Here is a 25,222-nt window from a genome sequence, read left to right as displayed (position 1 = left end):
GATAGCAAAGATCAATAAAACTAAAAGCTGGTTCTTTGAGAAGATAAACAAAACTGATAAACCATTAGCCAGACTCATGAAGAAAAAAAGGAGAAGACTCAAATCAATAGAATTAGAAATGAAAAAGGAGAAGTAACAACTGACACTGCAGAAATGGATCATGAGAGATTAGTACAAGCAACTATATGCCAATAAAATGGACAACCTGGCAGAAATGGACAAATTCTTAGAAAAGCACAACCTTCTGAGACTGAACCAGGAAGAAATAGAAAATATGAACAGACCAATCAGAAGCACTGAAATTGAAACTGATTAAAAATCTTCCAACAAACAAAAGCCCAGGACCTGATGGATTCACAGGCGAATTCCTCAAATATTTAGAGAAGAGGTAACACCTATCCTTCTCAAACTCTTCCAAAATATGGCAAAGGGAGGAACACTCCCAAACTCATTCTACGAGGCCACCATCACCCTGATACCAAAACCAGAGAAAGATGTCACAAAGAAAGAAAACTACAGGCCAATATCACTGATGAACATAGATGCAAAAATCCTCAACAAAACACTAGCAAACAGAATCCAACAGCACATTAAAAGTATCATACACCATGATCAAGTGGGGTGTATCCCAGGAATGCAAGGATTCTTCAGTATATGCAAATCCATCAATGTGATACACGATATTAACAAATTAAAGGAGAAAAACCATATGATCATCTCAATAGATGCAGAGAAAGCTTTTGACAAAATTCAACACCCATTTATGATAAAAACCCTCCAGAAAGTAGGCATAGAGGGAACTTTCTTCAACATAATAAAGGCCATAAATGACAAATCCACAACCAACATCATCCTGAATGGTGAAAAATTGAAACCATTTCCACTAAGATCAGGAACAAGACAAGGTTGCCTACTCTCACCACTGTTATTCAACATAGTTTTGGAAGATTTAGCCACAGCAATCAGGGAAGAAAAAGAAATAAAAGGAATCCAAATTGGAAAAGAAGATGTAAAGCTGTCACTGTTTGCAGATGACATGATACTCTACATAGAGAATCCTAAAGATGCTACCAGAAAACTACTAGAGCTAATCAATGAATTTGGTAAAGTGCAAGATACAAAATTAATGCACAGAAATCTCTTGCATTCCTATACACTAAGGATGAAAAATCTGAAAACGAATTTAAGAAAACACTTCCATTTACCATTGCAACTAAAAGAATAAAATATCTAGTAATAAACCTACCTAAGGAGACAAAAGACCTGTATGCAGAAAATTATAAGACACTGATGAAAGAAATTAAAGATGATACAAATAGATGGAGACATATACCATGTTCTTGGATTGGAAGAATCAACATTGTGAAAATAACTATACTACCCAAAGCGATGTACAGATTCAATGCAATCCCTATCAAACTACCACTGGCATTTTTCACAGAACTAGAACAAAAAATTTCACAATTTGTATGGAAACACAAAAGACCCCGAATAGCCATAGCAATCTTGAGAAAGAAAAACGGAGCTGGAGGAATCTGGCTCCCAGACTTCAGACTATACTGCAAAGCTACAGTAATCAAGACAGTATGGTACTGGAATAAAAACAGAAATATAGTTAAATGGAACAGGAAAGAAAGCCCAGAGATAAACCCATGCACATATGGTCACCTTGTCTTTGATAAAGGAGGCAAGAATATACAGTGGAGAAAAGACAGCCTCTTCAATAAGTGGTGCTGGGGAAACTGGACAGCTACATACAAAAGAATGACATTAGAACACTCCCTAACACCATACACAAAAATAAACTCAAAATGGATTAAAGACCTAATTATAAGGCCAGACACTATGAAACTCTTAGAGGAAAACATAGGCAGAACACTCTATGACATCAATCACAGCAAGATACTTTTTGACCCACCTCCTAGAGAAATGGAAATAAAACCAAAATAAACAAATGGGACCTAATGAAACTTAAAAGCTTTTGCACAGCAAAGGAAACCATAAACAAGACAAAAAGACAACCCTCAGAATGGGAGAAAATATTTGCAAATGAAGCAACTGACAAAGGATTAATCTCCAAAATGTACAAGCAGCTCATGCAGTTCAATATCAAAAAAACAAACAACCCAATCCAAAAATGGGCAGAAGACCTAAATAGACATTTCTCCAAAGAAGATATACAGATTGGCAACAAACACATGAAAGAATGCTCAACATCATTAATCATTAGAGAAATGTAAATCAAAACTACAATGAGATATCATCTCACGCGGGTCAGAATGGCCATCATCAAAAATTCTACAAACTATAAATGCTGGAGAGGGTGTGGAGAAAAGGGAACCCTCTTGCACTGTTGGTGGGAATGTAAATTGATACAGCCACTATGGAGACCAGTATGGAGGTTCCTTAAAAAACTAAAAATAGAACTACCATATGACCCAGCAATCCCACTACTGGGCATATACCCTGAGAAAACCATAATTCAAAAAGAGTCATGTACTAAAATGTTCATTGCAGCACTATTTACAATAGCCAGGACATGGAAGCAACCTAAGTGTCCATCAACAGATGAATGGATAAAGAAGATGTGGTACATATATACAATGGAATATTACTCAGCCATAAAAGAAACGAAATTGAGTTATTTGTCGTGAGGTGGCTGGACCTAGAGTCTGTCATACAGAGTGAAGTAAGTCAGAAAGAGAAAAACAAATACCATATGCTAACACATATATATCGAATCTAAAAAAAAAAAAAAAGGTCATGAAGAACCTAGGGGCAAGACAGGAATAAAGACACAGACCTACTAGAGAATGGACTTGAGGATTTGGGGAGGGGGAAGGCTAAACTGAGACTACGTGAGAGAGTGGCATGAACATATATACAGTACCAAACGTAAAATAGATAGCTACTGGGAAGCAGCTGCATAGCACAGGGAGATCAGCTTGGTGCTTTGTGACCACCTAGAGGGGTGGGATAGGGAGGGTGGGAGGGAGGGAGATGCAGGAGGGAAGAGATATGGGGACATATGTATATGTATAACTGATTCACTTTGTTAAAAAGCAGAAACTAACACACCATTGTAAAGCAATTATACTCCAATAAAGATGTTAAAAAAAAAATCAGAGAAAGACACTCTATGTTATCACTTATGTGTGGAACGTAAAAAACAAAAGTAACAAATATTTATAACAAAACAGAGACAGACTCACAGATGTAGAGAACAAACAAGTGGTTAGCAGTAGGGAGAGTGAAGGGGGAGGGGCAAGATAGGGGTATGGGATTAAGAGATACAACCACTATGAATAAAATATTAGATAAGCAAGGACATATTGTACAATACAGGGAAATATAGCCATTATTTTTAATAGCTTTAACTAGAGTTTAATCTATAAAAATATTGAATCACTATGTTTATACCTGAAACTAATACATTATTATAAATTGCCTATAAGTCAATAAAAAATATGATTTCATGCTTTTGTTAATAAGGAAATGATTTCACAAATACTAAATAGTTGATGATAGCTTTTGCCCAAATATCCTAAAAATATAAATTACATTTAAAATATAATTTAAATTATTACAACTCTGGCTTTATTTCTGATATTAGTCCTGACATCTACATGCTGTACATAGATACAAACTCTTTTAGGAGATCATTTCATTTCAGCTCTTAAACCATTTTCTTCATTCTGAAAGTAGGGTAGATCCATAGAGCTTTCTCTGAGCCCATTATTTGGTTGTATTGGTTTTGTTTTAATTTAGAACATTTGGAAACAATAAATTTGTCTAAGTGGTGGATTCCCATCTTATTCTCTATATAATTTCATCTGATTCTAAGTCAACTTACTATTTCAGGAAGAAGTAAAAAGGCTGTGGTAGAAATGTGGGCTGCTAAGCAAGAAGATAGATAGAGAAGGATGATAAATAGATAATAGATAAGTAAATAGAGGCAGATAGAGAGATGTAGAGATATAAGTACATAGGCTAAGTACTGATATCTATGTATCTCCATCTACACCTACATCTATCTATCTATCTATCTACCTATGTATCTATCTATATATCTATATGACGGAATCTCAAATGCAGGAATCTCAGTTGTGTAGAATTGAGTTGCTAATACTCTGTTCACAGGATCTTCTCATCAGCACCCTTCTCCTTGTGGTTCTAATGTTTTCTCTTTAATCTCATGCTCCAATTGCACTCCTCTTCCTGACATTGACACTTACTCTCATAGATTTATTGAATTTATGTCTAAGTGATATATGTGTATACATAAGTATATAAGGTACTATTTGGAAGTGATTTGTATAAATTTTAATGGTTTTTGTTATTTCTGGTTCAATATATTTTAGAACAAGTTTTCCCAAATATAGTTTGTTCTTTTTTTAGAATTGCTGAAAAATTAATTGTATCTATATAACATGTTCTACTTTTACATTCCATTACTGATGGAACAATAAGATATATTTAATACATTACTATCATAAGCAATGCATAGCCAAAGCTTTCTGCATGGCAGGGTACATTCATTGGGCTACCTGTGACCTCACCTACAGCTGGCATTTAAAGTCCCCATGCATACAAGATACATCCCACATCAAGAAAAAGATAAGTATACATATGTATGTATATGTATATGTATAGCTGATTCACTTTGTTATAAAGCAGAAACTAACACAACATTGTAAAGCAATTATACTCCAATAAAGATGTTAAAAAAAAGAAAAGAAAAAGATATGTAAATACATTCTTTCTGTTTTCTGCTTTAGGGGAAGCAAAGGAAGCTTACTCAGTCAGGAATTGTGGGGAATTAACACCAAGGAATTACCCTCAATAGGTGGACTGAGTAAGTGACCAGAATCTAGCCTGCAGAGGCCAACTCTGAAGTATAATCTCAATGTTTCCTCAGTTGGGCACCAACAGAATTCACCTTTACTCATCCACAGATGTTCCTAACTCCATAAAACATACCTTGCTGTTTTTTCTTACTTCCTTGCCAAAATCTTCCTACTCATTTTCTCCAGATTCCCTGGATCACTTCCCAAATTAATCAGTTTCACTCAAGTCCTTGCCACAGCCTTTGAGAGGAATCAGTTGAAGATACAGTGTAATGACAGACATTTCTACATATGATTCCCTGAGAATTTATGTTGGCTTGATGGTGGTAGGGTGTGAATACAGTGAATGTGAAATATTGGATTACTGCACCCAGTTCTCTACTCCTCCCTGTTACCGAATTATTTACTCCTGCCCATGGCCACATGACCTTGCAGTGCCTTCCATTCCAGTAGAAGAATATATTCCCTTACACCACTGACATTTGAATTGGTCATGTAGCTAGAAAGTCTAATGGGATTTTAGTGGCCAAGATGGAAGCAGAAGCTCAAATGTGCTTGCATGATTTTTCTTTACCTCTTGCGCTCCTAAGATACACCCTGAAAAGAATATGCCTCAGATAGCAGCTGCTCCTTCAGCCTGAGTTCCAAGATGATATCATGTGGAGTTGACATAATCCCAACTAGAAGTCAGAGACCAACAGGGCCCAGCCAAACCCAGCTTAGATCAGCCAAACTAGAACTGCAAATATGTGGACAAAAATAAATATTCTGTGTACCTGTGAGATTTTTGCGGTTAATTGTTACCCAGAAAAATTTTAATACCATAATTAGTTTCACTAATAATGTTGTAGAACAATAGTTCTACAAAATAGCTTCCTAATTATATATACCATAGAGAATTAATATTCAATATTCTAATACTTACCAATTTGTTAGGTGTAAGGTGGTATCTCTCTGAGACTTTAATTTGTATTTCTCTGCCTACTGGTGAGATTATATATCTCTCTATATATTGTTAGCTGTATGAGTTTTCACTCATAAAAAATGATTATTCATTTTCTTATAGTTTTCAACTGGGTCTCCTTCAACTGGGTCAACTGGTAATTCATTTATATTTTATGTATTCTTTTGTGCTATTGTTTTGTTTTCCATATTGCAATGAATGCTTCTGTTAATTTTGTCAGTATATTTCAGTGATGAGAAATTATTTTGATTTAGTCCATTTACATATATAAATATACATAATATAATATATACATATATAATTTAATATTGGGCTTTGAGGATCTTCCTATCTTTCTTGATCCTTTGATAAAGGTATTCCTATATGTGTTCTTCTATTGATTTTATTGTTTCATTTCATAGTCAAAGTAATATAGACTTTTGTTTCATGTTGTTGGTGACAGACTGCTAATTTTATTTTTCTTTATCAGCTCTTTTCCACTGCTATGTGACATCACAGACATATCTATACCAAGGTTCCAAAATACTTCTTTTTCTGGCCTCTTTATTATGTTCCAAGAGGCTCACTGTCTCTGCATCAACACTACACAGTTTTATTGCTACAGCTTTGTAGTGTTTCTTAAATATCTGGTGGAGTAGACTTCATTCCCTCAACCCCACCCCATGGTATATTTTTTACAACAGTTTTGTCAATTCATGGACCTTTATAATTGCTTTTTATTTTTTTACTGTTGAACGTTTATTAAGCTCTAACAATGTGAATGTTTATCAAGCTCTAACAATGTTTTGTGCCACACAAAACATCAGACACAGTACCTGCCCGGTGGGCTTATAATCTAATCTAAGGACATGATCATTTTTTAATGTTGCCATGAGTTGGCTGTTTGTGAAAATGAGGTATTAACTGCATTGGTTAGTGCAGCAAAAAAGCCTGCGAAATCAGACTTTTTAGCAGGTTCCCTATGCAAGTAGGCATGATTGCTCATATCATTCTCTCAAACTATGGTTCCCATTTCCCCAAATTTGGTGATTTTTGAGATGTGTCTATAAAGACAGACACCAAATGCATATTTCTGAAAAACGTGGTTCAAATCTGGCCTCTAGTCCAGAAGAAAAAGTTTGGTTATATATTCAGAAAAATATTGTTATTCAAAATAGGTCCTAGGAGAAAATAGTGACAGGGGCCAAGTTCCTGTTCAGTGTTCCTAGAATGTCCACAAGAGCAGCTTCTCAGGGCAGCCTCTCAAATGCCCTTTATTCTCAAGGTCTTTTGTCTTCATAGCCCAGAGATGAAATGCTTAACGTTTGCTGAGTTCTGTTTGGGCATGTGCCCCGGGGGAGGTGTGTTTGAGGGCAGAGCCCTCTCAGTGCCTCACAGATCACAATGCAGATGATTCCTGCGTAGGCATTGGCGTTGGTCCCTGCGTCCTTGGCAACACACCACACTAATTTAATTTCTATCTCCAGAAAGTAGCAAAACTACCAGAGGCCCCCAGAATGTATCAGTAACTTGTAAAAATGGAACCTGTTAAAATCTGTCACTGATACAATCCGTATATATACTGCTTATGAAAACTCGTCCTTTGATCATCATAGTAAAGTCAAGTGCTAAGTAACACTTTTGTTAACCACTTAGCAGAATAAACTGATTCCTTCATATGGAAGGAAATGTAAGATAACTTATGTGTATTTAAAGCAAATTATTTAGTTTTCATTCTTGTTACTTCTGTGCCTTCTTTAGATTATAGTATCTTCTGTCTCTTCACTTTGATCCTGATGAACTAAGTCACCACTTATTACATTTAGATTCCCAGTCCTTTATTTGTGTATATCTTGAATTTCAGTCAGATATGAAATGCAGACTCCAGGGTTGCATTCCCTAATGATACAAGGATCCTGAGGAAATACTTTCACAGAAACCTTTTCTAATAGTTTTCCCCTGTGCTTATGAAAAGTATCCAAAAAGACCAGCTGGCACATTCTGAAGGTATGTTCTCAACAAGTAATCTAAGTACAAATGGGAAGCTCTTGCCTTTCTGTTTTGTAAACTCAGATTATGCTGACAAGCCATACTTCTAAATAATTTGATTTGAAAAGGTTGCCTGCATGTACATTTGTCATTTTATAAAGAGCAACCAAATCCCTACCCCACCTTATCTCACAAAACAACCCTTAGTATTTTTTAAGTTGCATAAAAAACAAATACATGAATAAATAAACAAACAAATGTATAATGAAGGGCTTTGAGCTCTTGCTCCAAGCAGTAGGTGAAAGAACTGATAAATGAAGCTGAGGTCCTCCCTCAGTGCTTCTCTTTAAATAGTTATGCTAAAAATATTTTAAGCTGTCTAAACTCTGTACTTGCTTCATTTTTATTGGAACACATTTTGTGAGCCACAACTGAATTCCTATATAGGATATCTCCAGAATGCAAATCAGGAAAAAGCAGATTTTATTCAGATGTTTTGTTAAATTGAGCCACTACTGTTTGGTATGGGGGCACTAGATGGGTTAAAAAAAAACAGCTAGCCTGATAAAGACATGCTAAAGAAGGTTTACTTTATTTGAACAGTTATGTCAAGACCGGCCCTAAATTCAATGAAATATTGAAGACTATGGATTGTTTCAAAGTCCTGGTTTTGAGGGCACAGGAGCATGGTCTGAATGAATCATTCAGAACTCATCGTGCATCCAACTAAACCCAAAATTCACACTTATCCGTCTTTTTTTTTAATGTGACAGTCTGTTTTCTCACATCGGTGCTTCTCTTCATGCTAGAACTGCTTATGTCTACAGAGTCCCTGAAGAAGCGAAAATCCTTTTTTTAGCATTAAACATAGCATATGGAGTTCTTCCTCAGCTCTTGGCCTATCGCTGTATCTACAAACCAGAGTTCTTCATAAAAACAAAAGCAGATGAAAAAGCTGAATAAAAGCATTATTTTATGTTCTTTCTCTCTAGATTACTGACTTTTGTTATTTTGGTACCAGTATTTGGTCCCATTCCACTCTCTTCCCATAAAGGAACATTTAAGAATACATAAATTCTTGCTCCATACTGTATATGTGAGCTATCATAGGAATTATGTGGATAAATTTTCTTTTTATGAAGGAAAATTGAAGTTATTCAGAAAGCTTGTTTAAAGAAATATATTTCAAGTTATTTGTGAATAAACTTGACCACCTATCTCAATATTCTGTTTGCACACATTAAATATAAGTGAAAAATTACAATTTAGCTCCTATAATAGTGAGCATGAAAAGGAAACTATTCAAAAGTGAAAATGGTCTATGCATTTTTAAAATGTCAAAATAGCAAATACAGATGGAGAAATATTTTTGCATATAAGATCTATATGTTTTATTATCAACCTCAATATAAAAGATAAATTATCAGAATATTTAAAAGTGTTGTTTGAAAAATATTTTCCCAAGGAAAGTATATTATTTACTGCTGTTTCAAAAATTGCTTTTACTGAACTTTTTTTGAGTCTAAATAGCTAAGGAGGAATCTATAACTTTATCATTACCCTTATTTTATTGGTGACTGGAAATGTTTCTATTGTATTTCTGTGTATATTTTTAATAAATTATTTTTGGTCTTTTATGAAGACAAATCTTATTAAATTTGAAACATTTTGTATATTTTTTTTCAGAAAAAGTTCTGTAGTCTTTACGCTTTTTGTTTTAAAAATCTGTCAGTTATATGTTCCAATTCAAAATGTCATCTGCATTCTCATGTTTTAGTGTGAGCAATGAAGAGGACTTTTGATGAATTAATTAAATTTCATTACTTTTAAATTAAAATATTCAAAATTAAAAAGTAACTTCTAAGGAAAAAGAACTGGATTGGCATTCCCATTATCTTTTAATGAACTTTTCATATTTGGAAGTGTGAGTGGGTATAAGAGAGGAAAATCAATATTTGCTAAGTAAGAGAAACAGACCGAAAATCCAGCCGCCTCCTCAGAGCCCGGGAGTGGTAAGTGGACTGCTGCTTTCATGCCCTCCGCTGCCATCATCAGCACCACCACCACTACCATCATCATCACCAATGGCCCTCAGCTTTTAGAGCCACTCATGTTTTTTCTTCATGTTATTTACTAGCTCTTCACCAAAATAAGAAAACCAAAAGCAAATGGGGTCCAAATCAATGCATGGATAATGTCAAGTGTGTGAATTTAGGGTCCACTGAACTGGTAAGTATCTTAGACGTTTGAGCAATCATGAGCCAATTCCTCTCCCTCCCCGCAGTGTTTAAAAAAACCCCTAAAACCCATAGAGTGTTTAAAAAAAAAGAAAAAGAAAACCCTCACCTGCATTTGATTCTATTGTCAACTTGCTGTAAACAATTTTTGCTTTAATATATGAATTACATTAATACTTCACATTACATATATGAAGCCAAATTACACTAACCTAGTTGTTTACAACCTCAAACCTTACTCCCAGTATACGTTCCAATAAATTTATTCTGTAAAAACAATACTTTTTTTGTTTTTGATTTTTTTTTACAGTAAACTTTTCAACTACAAACGTTGAATATGCGAAAGATGTTCCAAGGACAAGCATAACAGGATTGATAAAACACTAACTAAATGTGTTCTCACAATATAAGCTGGCAAAAAAATAAATAAAATTTTCTATTATCACAATTGCAACAATAATGTACACATAATAATGGTTTGTGGATGAGTATTAACTATTCTAATTCCAAATTCTAGAATTCCAATTCTAGTTCCAAAAGAAAACAACAGATCATTTTAAAAGTCTATATTTAAAAGTCAATGCTTTGTCTTACTTCCCAAAGGGCTACTGCTGATTTCAGCTTTAAAATGTAAAGTATCAAACTTGACTAATTAGCTCAAATTGTATTGAGATTGGGAAAAAATAAATCATTGCCTTATTTTGGAGTAACACAAAAGACTCACTAACTTCACATATAGAAACTGAGTTTGTGTACGTTAACAACATGAGTTTTGAGAAGTATATGCTGTCAACTACTTATTTCTAATACGGAATAGATATTTTACAATATGATTAAACTTTACACATGGCCTCAAAACTGAAGAACAATTTTAAGTTCATCTTCAGTATGCCAACATTATCTATCTAGGAATTGGTTCCTGGGTTCTGTCACAGAGAGGAAATCCCTTAAGCATTATATTGAGGGGTCATTTTAAAAAATGCTAATTTATATTTAACTGAGTGTTTGGTGATGGTGGAGTAAAGGCAGGAGACTGATGAACATAACTGCCTTGATAAAGGTTCCTAGACTTGTATCAGCTTATGCAAAAATCTGGATAATCCTTAGTGGTTAAGGGCAACTTCACGCAACCAAATAACATGAAATTAAATCAATAACCTTAAAAAAGGCTAAAATGTCTTTTTCCCCCAAAACACAACAGAGAGGAATGAGAATAATGTACATACAAACTGGGGTTCTGTCAATGACAACAAGGACTATGTGTTGGTTCATATCAAATCCAAGAATATTAGACAACCAAACATATAACCTTCTTGTGGTTTTCTTAATATGCAGCATTCATTATGGTAGTTAGGTCCCTTCACTGGTTTTTTGCAAGTCTGAAGTTGTGTTTCTTGTGTCATTGCCGGCATCTCCACCCTCAGAGCTGCTTTTATTTTCTTCTTCTTTGCAGTCCTTGTCATCTTCATCTCCTGGAGATTTCCGGGACTGTTTAGAGGATTTCTTTGAAGTGTATGATTTTTTCCGTTTTGAGCCTGCTTTTCTTTCTTTTGCCTTTTCCATCTTCTTCTATCACCTTCTTCCTCACTGTTTGCCGCTGCAGTATTCCCGCCTTCTCCCTCGGTTTCTGAAGAGTTCTGTTGCTGAATGGCCTGGTACCCAATAAACTTTCCTCCTGGGTTATTTTCTATTTCCCACAATCCTTCATTAAATACTTTCCGTTTGCTTGACTTCCCAAACTTGTCTTTGTATTCCTTATAAGAGAAAAGGTCTTTGGGACCTAGAAATGCAGTTTCATGGGTGCCAAAAAAGAAGATAGGATACGTATTGGCTGGAGGCTTCACAGCTCCCTCTGGGAGTTCATCAATCCGGGCCGGCCAGTGCGGGTAGCCCTTCATCTTGCCGAAGACCAGGTCGCCCGCCTTGTACTCGCGGGGCCGAGGACGCGCCATCTGGGCCGCTCCCCTTCCTGGTTGTCCGTGGGCGCCGCGAAGATGCCGGGGGGCCGCCTCTCCGCGGGCCAAGGGACTGCGCCGCGCTCCCCGCGGGCCTCGAGCCGGGCGGGCGGGCGGACGAGTGGCCGCTCCGACGAAGGGAAGCGACGGCGAGGCGGTATAATTGCTTATCAATTTTGGAATCAGTTTTTCGGGATCCTTGCTTACTGAGTGAAGTGCATTGAGTTTTATTCTAATTGGAGGGAAATATATATCCCTGCAATCTTAGTCTCAAATCCAATAACGTTTTCATTGTATTTAAATTTTTAAAAATAATTTTGATGGAGTTTTAAAATGTCAGCCAAGTCCCAACAGACTCCCTAATCCACTCATAGATCCTTTATATGTGCTCTTCTCTCCGCTAGGAAGATCCCCCCATCATATGTTGCCCAGCTAATTTCTACTCGTCATATATGGCTCATTTGAATACTTATTTTCTCAGGCATACCATTTCTTTAAAACTAACTATATAAATTACCCCTATTCATGTTCAATAAGTATCATATATTAAAATATTGCTCTTAAGACACATGGTACCCCAAGGGTCATCATTCTTGAAAAAGTAGAGTATATTAGTAAACACTACTTAATACATGTTCAAGGGTTAATTTTACTTTGTATCTTTTCTACCCTCAAATGCTCTCAAAAAAGACATGAAGAGGTAAATATTCAAGTTTGTAAAATATAATCTCAAGAAAAACATAGTACTATACTGACTGCTTACTATGTGCCAGACAATTGGCACATAGAGCTAAATATTATATATATTTTACATAATTATATAATATATAAACGTGTTATATGTAATGCCAAAATTATAGAGGGCTCATTTTCCAGGTACTAATCTAGGAGTTTCACATATATTAATTAACTCAATCATTATGACAACTCTTTGAGGTAGGTGCTATTATTATCATGCCTAGTTTATAAAAACTGAGAGAAAAAGAGATTAAGTAAATTGTTCAGGTCACACAGCTGAAAAGTGGTGAAGCTAATATTTAAATCCAGCAGTGTGGTTTGAAGTCTACACTTTTAATTATGCACTTACATCTGTGCTTATAAGTTCCATATTATTTAATATTCACAATAATCTGACATAGTAAATAATTACATTGAAATCATTATCTAAATGAGGAATCTCAGAATTCATTTCCAAAATTTTCAAAGGGCACATAAATTTCTGAGGCAAGTATTTAGAGTTGTCTAACTTTATATTTTATATGCCAATAGTTATTAGATAAATGAGAGGAACTCCATGTTATATTATGTATTATATCATGTAAAATGTGGTAATAAAAGCACAGCAATTTTATTGATTTCTAGATATTTTCAAAATATAATATTCAATCATTGTTTCTACTAATATATGCATTTTTCTGTTTGACCACCAGGATCCAAACTGATATTTTCAAAGACTTCTCCATTATGGAACAATACAGGTGATCTTAAAAAGAATGTCAATTAACAAGGAAAACAGATGAAATTTCAAAACCTCTTTTTAGCAACTTTTATTCATTTATGTTTACTCTCACAATTATTATAGGGTTACAAAGGAAATATTTAAGGGGTATCTAATTCAGTGATTGAATATTAGATTCCCTAGATGTGGTCTAAATGTTAAAGATGCTAAAAGATTATGAAATATAAAATTTTTAAGCGTGTTGAGCACAAAGCTGACTTCCTTAAATCACTCAGAGAAAGCTGTCTAAATCCAAACTCTTTTGCTCATGTCTGTTCTGAAGTATGGAAATTTGAGCAAAAAATAATAGCATTAAGAATTACATTAAAATTTAATAAAGTGCTAGGCCTTTTCAGCAAGGATTTGCTTTGAAGTAAAGCTATTTAAGGTCTTACATAGTGCCACAAAATCATTATTAAACCATTCTTTGAAGTTCCAGATGTTTGTAATTCCAGAAACTATACTTTGACATGATATAGAACAACTTAAGTCATTTTAAGAATTTACTGTGAAGTCTAAAATCTCAAAGGGTTCTCAAATTTAAGTATATTTTTTCACTCATAGACAAAAAAGTACAGCTTTTTCATCTATCTTTTATAGTCATTCTAGCTCTTAATGCAGAAAAGCACATGGGATATTAATGGCAGATAAGCAATAACAGCATAATCTTAGTTTACTAAGTAATGTCAGAAGATAAAACAACAGCTAAGAGAAAAACATATTCATCGTTGAAAAGAAAAAGTAGTAAACAATCTTTATCTTAAAAAAAAAAGGGTTTTCTGTGGAATACATGAGTTTTACCTATTTTTAGTATTCTTGACTAAATATTTGTATTCTCAAGTTTGTTTTATTCCTAAGTGTAATCTTTACATTTTCCCACATGTTTTACTATGAAAATTTCCAAAGATACAGAAAAGTTAAAATAATCACTTAGTGTATATACCATATACCCTCCACCTCTTCTATATTGGTCAGATTCCGATATGTTTGCTTTATGATCCACCTATCATTCTTCAAACTGTGATATATCTGTCATTCTTCAGTCATCATATTTTGATGTATTTCATATACATGAAGTATGTATTTTGATGTATTCATGTATTTCCATATACTTTAGAATGCATACATAAAATTGAGTGTAATGTTCTTGGGAGCAAAATTTACATGCAGTGATATACACAAAACTTAAGTGCATCTAAGTATAATTTCAAGGCACCTTGGTCTTTCTTGTTTCTGCTCTAAGTTTTGCATCCTTATTCTACACCAGATGTCCCTGTTTCACTATAGTTCATATATTCTAAATGCCACAAATCACAAAGAATCCTGTTGTTTCCCTAGCCCTTAGCCAATATGCTGCTTATTCTTATCAGGATACTAATATGTCATTTAGCTTTGTACTAGGCTGTTCTCTGTCACATTCTTACAGGAATATTGAACCAAAGCAGGCAGCCATCAGCATTCAGTAGTAACAGAGGAAAATAGATACAAACACAAAAATGCCAAAGCATAAGATAATTAATCCCTAAATGAAAGGTCATTTATAATTTGGGTATACAAAATTGACATTACTAAAATTAATAATCGGGACTTCATACATGGGATCTATTTTCCTGACAAAAGATAGCCTACCTGTACCGGGGTTGTATTAAAATGTGCTATTAAAGGCAACATTGTTAGCCTAAAGGCATGGTACATTGTTAATGTGAAATGTTGCCCTAGGTTTACAAATGATAACACTTGACTGTTAACAGGCTACCCTATAAAATCAATTACCTCTGCTCTAAATAAAATTTTAGTGGCTTTATAAATAATTTAAACTAAGGGCTACATAGTACCTGAATATTTCCATCGCCCTCAAGAATAGTTTTGTCATTGCAGTCTTATGTCTTCATTAAAGGGCATTTTTTCATAGAGTTAAAAAAGTGTTAAAACAGTGCATAAAATTTTAATATCTACAAAACATGTCACTTCTTTAATTCTCTAGATAGTCCTATATTCGACAATGTTAACGTAATTTAGGAGCCAAACCACCCCATCACAATTCTTTCTATGTGTTTAGGGGAGCTCACAATAAATATGAAAAATATCGCTATCACACTATATGTAAAAAATGTGTTCCAAGATATCAGAGTGACTCAAACTCTTCGTGAATACAAAACACCATTAGGTGAAACCGTAGTTTGCTTATATGCATAATATGGGCTGAATAATAATGTAAGTATGATGATCCATCTCTTATACATTATCAATAGTTGAATGATGCCGAGGAGTTAGACAAGGGCCATTTACAAATAAAGTACTAAACTTAACGGTTTATGAGTTAATTTCAAAAGGGAATATTCACAGGATTTAGAAGTTAAATATTTGGTATTTTATGAATTCTAATTCTTCATTGCCATTTTTCTTTGCAATTTTTTACTTTTCACTTATAAAAACGATAGCAATTCCTAAACATGAATCAAATAGTCTTGACCATGAGACTGAGCTCCAGGGTTCGGTTTTCATGTTTGTGGTAGTCAGCCCAGAATTTTAAGTATGCAGTCTCTTTCACCATTGTAATCTATTGAGTGTAATAAAATCTAAAAGTCATTATTTTACTCCTGCTATGAAGCTCCCACATTTCAAAACTATTAAAATCAAACAATCTTCATCTTGTCAAATAAAACCAAAATGTGTGGAACAAAGTGGCGTCAAATAAGGTAATACAAAGAGAGGAGGATAACAATTGTTCATATACCCATAGTTTTATTCCAACTGGGGACAATAGTGTAGTAGTTTTATTCAAAAGTAAGTTACGATAATAAAACTTCCTTATCAGTTATTATCATTTTCCTTAAAATAATAAAATTGAATATTCAGTAATAAATAATTGAAAAGAAATGTGTCCTTCCAGAAAATGTTCCAGCAAAACATTTAAAATTAACTATTATGGGGCTTCCCTGGTGGCGCAGTGGTTGAGAATCTGCCTGCCAATGCAGGGGACACGGGTTCGAGCCCTGGTCTGGGAAGATCCCACATGCCGCGGAGCAACTAGGCCCGTGAGCCACAATTACTGAGCCTGCGCATCTGGAGCCTGTGCTCCGCAACAAGAGAGGCCGCGATAGTGAGAGGCCCGCGCATCGCGATGAAGAGTGGCCCCTACTTGCCGCAACTAGAGAAAGCCCTCGCACAGAAACGAAGACCCAACACAGCCAAAAATAAATAAACAAACAAATAAACTTGAAAAAAAAGGCCACAAGCAAAATTATAAAAAAATAATAATAATAATGTCTGCTTTCTAATAGACATTAATTCTAAAAAAAAAAAAATTAACTATTATGTAAAGCTATGTAATAGCTTTCTGCCTTTTAACTTTACTATGTTTATTCAGCAACGTTCTTCTAGGCAATGTGGCATTTCATTTTTAGGGAACAGCAGGAAGAGTTGTAGGAGGTGAAGCTCTATATGTTAATAGAAACTATAAAATAGACCAGAAATAAAAATGCTGCTCATTCATCCATTCACACCTTTATCATGAAAATGGTCTCTTGATTTAGTCTGTAAATGGATTTTGTAGTAAATGCCAAGGCAAACTACCCTGCCTCAGAAGTTGATTTATTCATGAACCAAACCTAGAGATACGGTCTGGCCCAGTTCAGCATGGGAAGGATAGTGCACATCTGGATGGAAGTGGCCTTTGCCTAAGAGCCTGGCATTCAGACAGTGGTCTGACCCTAAATATTATCCCTCCTCTGTCCTCTCTTTTCTGATAAAACTGCTTAGGATTTTAACTTCTCTTTTTTGATCATTCATAGTTGATAAATAATTATGTTATAGTACTCTTGGGGATATCTGTGAGCCAAAAGGTAAAGTATAAGGCTGTTTTGACTTGCACATACCCTCCTGACTCCATTTTACAGCTTCATCTTAGGCCTGCAGTCCTACCACTCTCCCCTTGCTGGGTGACTGAGCTTTAGCCTACTCACAAAGAATGCCCCCAAGCCAGATAAATTTCCAATCAACTTTTACACTTGCCTTCATCTGATATGAAAACAGAAAGAATGTCTCTTGCTGATGAAGATGGTTATTGGTCATGAGACGCCCAAGTTCCATTTAGTACCAGACATACTTCTCCCTGGTAGTCAGATTCTGTTTTTAGCTTTGGCCTCTTCACAGTCCCCAGCACTCCTTTTGGCCGATGGGCATGCAGCTGCAAATGCCTCTGGATCCTTGTCTGCTTGATCCTGTCTGTATGTAAGCTACCCACGATAAACTTCATAATTGCACTTTATAGAGTTGCCTGCTTCGTTTTTTGGTCTTAAGGTTACTTCTCAGTTCAAAGGATATTATTCAATATCTCCTCATTATTCAGTGCCTTTCAACATTACTCAAATTGCTCTGAAGCCAACTGAATGGGTCTAAATCCTGGCTCTACCTTTTGCCATCAGGTGACATTAAAGACCTTCTCTGTTTTCACATCTGTAAAAATAATTACATGTATAGGACTTATCTCCCAGAGCCATTGAGAGGTAAATAAAAATGTTGTTTTCAATACCTAGGAGAGAGTCAGGTCCATAGCATGCACTAACTCTTTAAGGCAGAAACTGCACATAAGCTTTGGTCTTTAGATCTTAATATAGTGGACATGACCTCAGGTAATTTTATATTTTTCTTATCCTTCTTTCTGCTGAACTTGCAAGAGAATGTGTTTGTTTAGAGGGCTCTTAAAGGATGATTTTCTTTAAAAAAAAGGCCTCAAGTTTAGAAGAGGATCTATAGATCTTTAGACCCTAGATCCCTGAAACACCCCTGACGCTTCAGGAATAAGCAAAAGAGGCCTGTATATGGATTTGCTGATTGATGAAGAAGTTGACAAGCATTTGTACTCATTTGAAATCAAATGTGCATTTAGCACCTCATCCCCCAGGAGCTTATACTCTAATGAGAGCCAGAGACAAAGCAAATATTAGAAAACAATATGATCTTGGAGGCGCCGGGCATCCTGACTGCAGAGGTCCCAAAGATGGCATAGTGATGAAGGCCCCTTCCAATGATCAGAGAATCTTTACCCGAGGGTACCTGCCTGGGCCTGTGGCATCACCTTGAGCCAAAGGAACTTGTCTACCACTTCCCCGAAAACGTCTTTCTCTCCTAATTCATGAGCCAGCAGGATGCGGTCACCGGGCTTTCAGAATGCCTGCTCATAGCTGCGTACAAAGGCCAGGCAGAGAATGTGTTTCAGCTCATCAACAAGGGCACCAAGGTAGCCGTTACCAAGCATGGCTGAACCCCCCTGCATCTTGCTGCCAATAAGGGCCATCTTTCTGTGGTCCAGATCTTGCTGAAGGCTGGCTGCGACCTCGATGCCCAGGACGATGCTGGAGACACAGCACTTTATACTGCTGCTGCCCTAAATCACAAGAAGGTGGTTAAAATCTTAGTGGAAGCCGGAGCAGATGGGACCATTGTCAGTAATGCAGGCCGGACTCCACTGGAGACTGCCCGCTACCACAATAATCCAGAAGTTGCTCTCCTCCTCACTAAAGTGCCCCGGGGAAGTGTCTCAGCAGGAGACACCCATAGCAGTGAACAGGCTGTACCCAGAAAAGAAGAGCCCAGAGGAGATTTCCTGTCCGCCTCCCCGGAGCCCAGAGCAAAGGACAACAGGCAGAAAACGTCAAGGCCCAACGTGTCAGCGTTTTCTGACTCCACCCCACCAGCAGACCAGCAGCCCTGACAGCAGAAGAACTCGCGCACTCACAATCACCCTAAAAAGAGGCCCAGGCATCGCTGTTCGCCCCCATCCCCTCCCCATGAGTTCAGATCATACCAGCTCTACACGCTGTACCGGGGCAAGGACGGCAAAGTGATGCAGGCGCCAATAAATGGCTGTCGATGTGAACCCCTGATCAACAAGCTGGAGAATCAGTTGGAGGCAACTGTGGAGGAGATCAAAGCAGAGCTGGTGTCGTGTCAGGATAAGATGAACATGAAGCTGGGGCACATGGGGAATGAGACCCAGCACCAAATGCGGGTTCTGGACCAGCTGATGGTCGAGCGACTCTCAGCAGAGAGGACGGGGTGCCTGAACCGCCTGCAGCAGCGCTCAGACTCGGAGAAGCACGAGGGAGAGAAACGGCAGATGCCCTTGGTGGATGAATTAAAAACTTGGTGCATGTTAAAGATTCAGAATCTGGAGCTGAAGCTTTCTGGAGATTCTGGGGCCTCCAGGACTAAATCCACACCCTCCACTGGCGAGTCCTCCACAGGTGTGGGTCAGTCAGTGGGGACTGCAGGTCCAGTAGCAGCCTCTGACAGCTCCCCCCAGGTGGCCAGGCCCAAGGAAAAGGCCCTCAGCTCCACAGCCGCCCACAGACCCCAGCAGGAGCTGTCTTCCTCGGACTGAGGAATGTCAAGGTCCGGACAGCCTCGTTACCCTTGAAAGAGGCAGCCAAGTGCGACCCACAGGCCGGGCCCTGTGTTGACAGAGGCACCCAAACCAAGAAGTGTGCGAAAAGTGGGCAGACGAGGCACCGCGGCCAGCGGCCAGCAGCCAGCACCGCCTGCGGGCGGCCGCCACCAGCAGCAGGTGGCGAGCAGACTGCCGCTCACGCTCGAGACACCCCCCAAGCGCTGGAGCTCACCCACTATTTCTTTGAGGCTCTTTCCACCCAGATGGAAAAGTGGTATGAAAGGAAGATTGAAGAAGCACGAAGCCAAGCCAGTCGGAAAGCCCAGCAAGACAAGGCCACGCTGGAGGAACACATTAAAAGTTTAGAGGAGGAACTTGCTAAACTAAGGACTAAGGTACAGAAGGAAAACTAGGGCCTGGGAAGTGGGATGAGAAAGGATTCCTGGGACTTCCCTGGTGGTCCAGTGGTTCAGACTCTGTGCTTCCAATGCCGGGGGTGGGGGTTTGATCCCAGGTCGGGGAACTAAGATCACACATGCCGTGTGGCCGGGGGTGGGAGGCGGCAGCGGCGGGGAAGGATTCCTGAGGATTTCCGGTCCTGCAACTGCAGAAGAGCTATGCCCAAGGTGTCGGTTATTGTACACATAGCAGAACTTGCCTTTTAAAAAAGTCACTAATTTCTAAAATGTGCCACACACATGCTTCCTATGCCCTGAAGTTATGAAGACTTCAACAATTAGACTGAAACTAGGGGAAGCTTGCTTAGTTTCAGGTTTCATTACAGATTCAAAACCTCAGCCCAAGTTCATCTGAAGTTCAAAAGCTCAGATTAAGCCAGCCGTGCTAAGAAACTGAAGGATGTGTAAGCCTAAACTCTAATATTCAGGATATGAAATAATGTAAATGAAAAGCAAGAAAAAATATAAATCCCTGTGAACTCAAATCAAGCAGTCATTCATATCAACATGCCTGCTGTGCCTGGACAGAGTGTCTTTCTGTAAGAGCTGTAACAGACACGCTGAACCCCCTCCCTCAAGTTCATAGTTCCCAAAATGCTGGTGTTTTAACAGGGGGAAAACTCACCAAACAAATTTTGAGGAGAAGGATTTTCATGATGGCACAAGATCCAGTATATCTTAAAATGTTTTGAAAAGTCAGAGTGTATTTAAATAATGGGTTAATTGGCTAATAGCACTGGGAATGTTTGTTAATAATGAACTCAAACGAGAAAGGTTCAAATCGTTGGATCATGGTTCCTGTATCTCTCAGCCAAAAGAAAGAAATAGTACAATCAATTAATCATAGTGATTTTAAAGTGGATTAATGGAAAAAACATTCACCTAACAATTACCTGAAACTTCTATAACCTAATTCACAGCCAGTTATCTTAGAGTACCTTTCTGAATTTGAGCTTATTGGTCTATATTTTATAAAGAAATAAGACTGTTTCTTGAAAGTATTTCATTTTGAACTGAGTTCTGTTATTGAAGAACCTCAAAAGCTTTCCACTGCTTTGTAGCAACTATGTCAAGGTAAACAACGCAATAAATTGACTTGGATTCCCCAGCTTGACCTAGCCGCTGTGGATTTTACTCTGTTCTACGGAGTATACAAAGTTGCAAAAGTAAGGGTATGTTGAAACTTTGGATTTAATTATCTTCCAAGCTTCTTGTCCCTTGTGGCATTATATTCATCTCCTCAAAATTCCATGTATGCATAGAAACCTCGATTCTATTTCTATAAACACAGGAACCAAGTAAATGGTGTCTGTATTTTGAATAAACTTTTGCTCATTGAGCCAAAGAGAAAATATGACTTCCTGACATGGGAACACCCAGAAAAACAAAGTATGCATTTAGTCCCCTTGTGTTCTGCCCATCAAGCTCAGTTGTTTTTGGTTTGTTCTTTTAAATACTGACAATCTATGGATCTAGGCGTTCCTAATAAATGTAGATGTATGTCAACCAAAAAAAAGAAAAGAAAAGAAAACAATATGATCTTGCTACAATGGAAGTCTTAGCTGATATTGAAACATATCATAAAGGTCCCCAGCTGAATCACAGGCAGTCAGGGAGAAGGGAGGTGCTAGAGTGTGAACAGCTGTTACCTAAGTGGAATGTGAAGAAAAGAGGATATAGTAGGCAGAGGAACGGCATATGCAAAGACAAATGATTTAGCATAGCTGGAAAATTAACTGCAAGATTGAAGATGAAGCTGGAGTGATAGTTATGGAACAGAAAATTAGAAAGAATCAAGAATAACTCTATGGCCACACAGTGACCAAGGTGAGAAGTGATAAGGATACTAAACATGAAGAGAGATGGCTACAGATATTCAGTTACAGAGATCAATATAAGAGAGGCTGTTAGCATGTGATCTGGCATGAAGGGGAGAATCTGGAATGGAAAGTCAAGACTACGTATTTTGATATAAAAACAAGAGTTGCCTAAAGTTGTTTTGCTTTCAAAATCTTTATCATAAGCATCCACTCTGGAAAGCTGATAAAACAGGAACTAAGAACTAACTCAGAGACTTAAAAGCCAAAGAGCATGAAACATCTAAATAGAGGGTTTGCCCAACAAAATGCCTCAGTGTGAACATTGACTACCAGAAAGAAAAAGAAATACTCAAGCTGTAGTATTGGATTTAGGTGGGGTAACAGTAGAAGATAAGTCAGAAGCATAAGCATGGATCAGATGTTTTTTGGCCAAGCTAATAAGTTGGACAATATCCTTAAAGCAGTCTGAAAGATTTCAGGTTTTTAAACAAAGATTAAGTATGATGTCATTTGCCTTAAAGAAAAAAAAAATCTTTTTGGAAGCAATGTGCAAGACTTACAGGAGGCATCAAGGCCAGTTTTATGTTTATGTCATGATCCTGGTGAGAATGATTAAAGACTGAGCTAAACCACAGAGCACTGACGCATTTCTAGGAATAGTAAAAGGAATTGATTATGTTATAGTAGGACCTTTAGTCTTTTTGAGGTCAATATGCCTCTCTGCCCTAAACTCCACATATGATCACTGCAACTGATATTCATGTGTGCACATTTGATTTGTAATTTCTATTGTCAAAGGAATGTAAAAATTTGACTGACCTTTGAGTCAAAAGGAAAGATGATCACAATAGAGGACAGCATGATTTCAGTGTCCTTGAATACTGGACTGTATTCATGACCAGAATCTTCTAATGCCCACACGTTAATGATTTCAGATGTGACTTCTTTGAGGTCCAGGTGAATAAGAATGGGGGTGAGAGCCCCACTGTGTGTGCAGTTCCAGCCCAGTTCTGACCCCTGAAGACTGATGTCAACCCCGTTGATCTGCTGTACTTTGTTAATAGTCATAGATAAAGGGTGTACAATAGGTTTAACTAGCAGTAAATATCAACAAGTGGAACTGAAAGAAGAGGAAGAAGAAGACCAATTCCTCCTGGCAACTGCAGCACACAGACTATCTATTAAAGTTATAATATTTCTTATCAAAGGAATAAACACATAAAGATCTAAAATCGACACAAATATTAATTATAATACAAAAGTAGTTCCTTCCTTTTCCCTTCTACCCTCCAATTCTGCTTTCAAGAGGATATCACCATTCATTTCTTCAGGTGTTTCATTAAGCATTAATTCTGTTTCTAAATAATATGCTTATATTATTTCATGATTTATCAGTTTTAGAAATATCATATTTACTTCCTTATAGAGGATTAAAATTTGCTTCTTTAATGTCCCACTGCCCCCCCCATACTTCTGGTTAATTTATTTATTTTGATGAATAAATCACCAAGTTAACTTTTTTCACATTAAAAAAAATATAGTTCACTGCAGAGCCAAGCAATTTACTACAATTACATTTTCTTACATGTGCTCCTTTTTACTTTCTTTAAAAAAAATCAGCTTGTTTTTCTTAGAATAGTTGCTATCAGCAAAGCCATAAATGTATAAGTTCTCTATTGCCCCTTCCCCTTTATATTTCCTTTGTATTCCATTGCCCTTTCCCCTTTATATTTCCTTTCACGAAAAAGCAATAATGGTCACTGGCTAGAAGCATAAATCATGCCTGAAATTAAAAAACACTACATTTAAGTATGCTGACTCTCAAATGGAAACAAAACTGAGTTTTCAATAGGCCATTGATATGTTCTTCACAATGTGAGCTGCTTATAGTCTTGGGGTAGATGGCAATACCTTCAAATTTCATGGGCGTGTGCTCATTGCAGCACTTTTGTTTGCTGTGAGATAATTTCCTTCATCAGAATCAATGATGGTGAGTGAAGTATGCCAAAGTTTATAGATAGTGGTGAGAGGACAGAAGTAGAATTTTATCTGGAATAAATGTTAATTTCAGTAAGAAGATATCACTGTCCTCTCTATGATGGAAAGTAACTAATTTTTTAACCTACCAACAACGTCGTTGGCTATTCCCCAGGGGCAGGAATCAAACTGACGTTTCAGCATCAGTGTCTGCTCCTGGCAGGTTAAACAATCCACAGTGGCAAAAGCCAGATCATCCTTGTAGTGGAATTCCATGTGTTGGGTTCATACAGAGCTTGTATTTCTGCTGCTATGTCCACACTGAGCAAGCACTAGGTAGATGAGAAATGGGGTTTATTAACATTCACAAAATATGTCATCTTGTCTATATGATTATTCAGAGCCTCCACTTATGTGGATGTCCTTTGTTAAACAGTCATCTGAAACAGGTATTTGCATATTTCAGCCCATCCTAGAATATTTATCTACAAACCTCCAGATATCCTTGGAATCACTGTTCCAGGCCTACTGTTTCCACATTTCTACTCATCAACCTAAAACTTTAGCAACATTAGTCTAAATTAGTTTAGATAGAACATTAGTCCACTAGTCAATTTAGATGAGAAGGAGATATCCAAGCAGCTCCCTGATCTCAGGAGGAGGATGTGAGACATGTGAAGCTGCAGGACTCTCCATGCACATAAGCATGCCAGGTGGGATTAGCCGAAGCCCAGACTGGACCAGCTGAACCCTGACAATGCATGAGAAATGAATGTTCATTGCTTAACATCACTGAAGCTTCATACTCATAAATTATCCATCAATTTTGTATTATCAATAGCTAACAGATACAAGGATTTCTATCAATACCAAACCAATCCGGTACCAACTGAGCTGTTCAGTAGTCTCCCCAGTAAGATTTTCATCATCATTATTCTTCAGGGACACTCCTATTTAGGGCTATAATGCTGCATCAGCAAATTTCTGATTAGAGCCAGCATGTTGTTTAGAACCAAAAGGAAATTATTTTATCCATAGTCACAAAGAACTTCCTATGAGATCATGCTGTGGATTCAGGAAGAAGAAGCAATGAAACAGGAGTTGGTG

At 37.1% G+C, this 25,222-nt stretch overlaps 2 pseudogenes across 2 annotated transcripts; one reads left to right on the top strand and one right to left on the bottom strand.

Moving 5' to 3' along the window:
• Positions 1 to 4,644: 4,644 nt before the first annotated feature.
• LOC309660086 (hepatoma-derived growth factor-related protein 3 pseudogene) lies at positions 4,645 to 12,085 on the bottom strand (annotated as a pseudogene). The gene has a single exon. The product of its transcript is annotated as a hepatoma-derived growth factor-related protein 3 pseudogene (transcript).
• Positions 12,086 to 18,606: 6,521 nt separating this feature from the next.
• LOC309659582 (ankyrin repeat domain-containing protein 6 pseudogene) lies at positions 18,607 to 24,478 on the top strand (annotated as a pseudogene). Its single transcript has 2 exons — positions 18,607 to 18,711; positions 18,763 to 24,478. The product of its transcript is annotated as an ankyrin repeat domain-containing protein 6 pseudogene (transcript).
• Positions 24,479 to 25,222: the final 744 nt, after the last annotated feature.

The sequence above is a fragment of the Balaenoptera physalus genome (assembly GCF_965194825.1).
Source record: "Balaenoptera physalus genome assembly, chromosome: 4".
NCBI lineage: Eukaryota > Metazoa > Chordata > Mammalia > Artiodactyla > Balaenopteridae > Balaenoptera > Balaenoptera physalus.
This window is presented reverse-complemented; position numbering and strand designations above follow the sequence as displayed.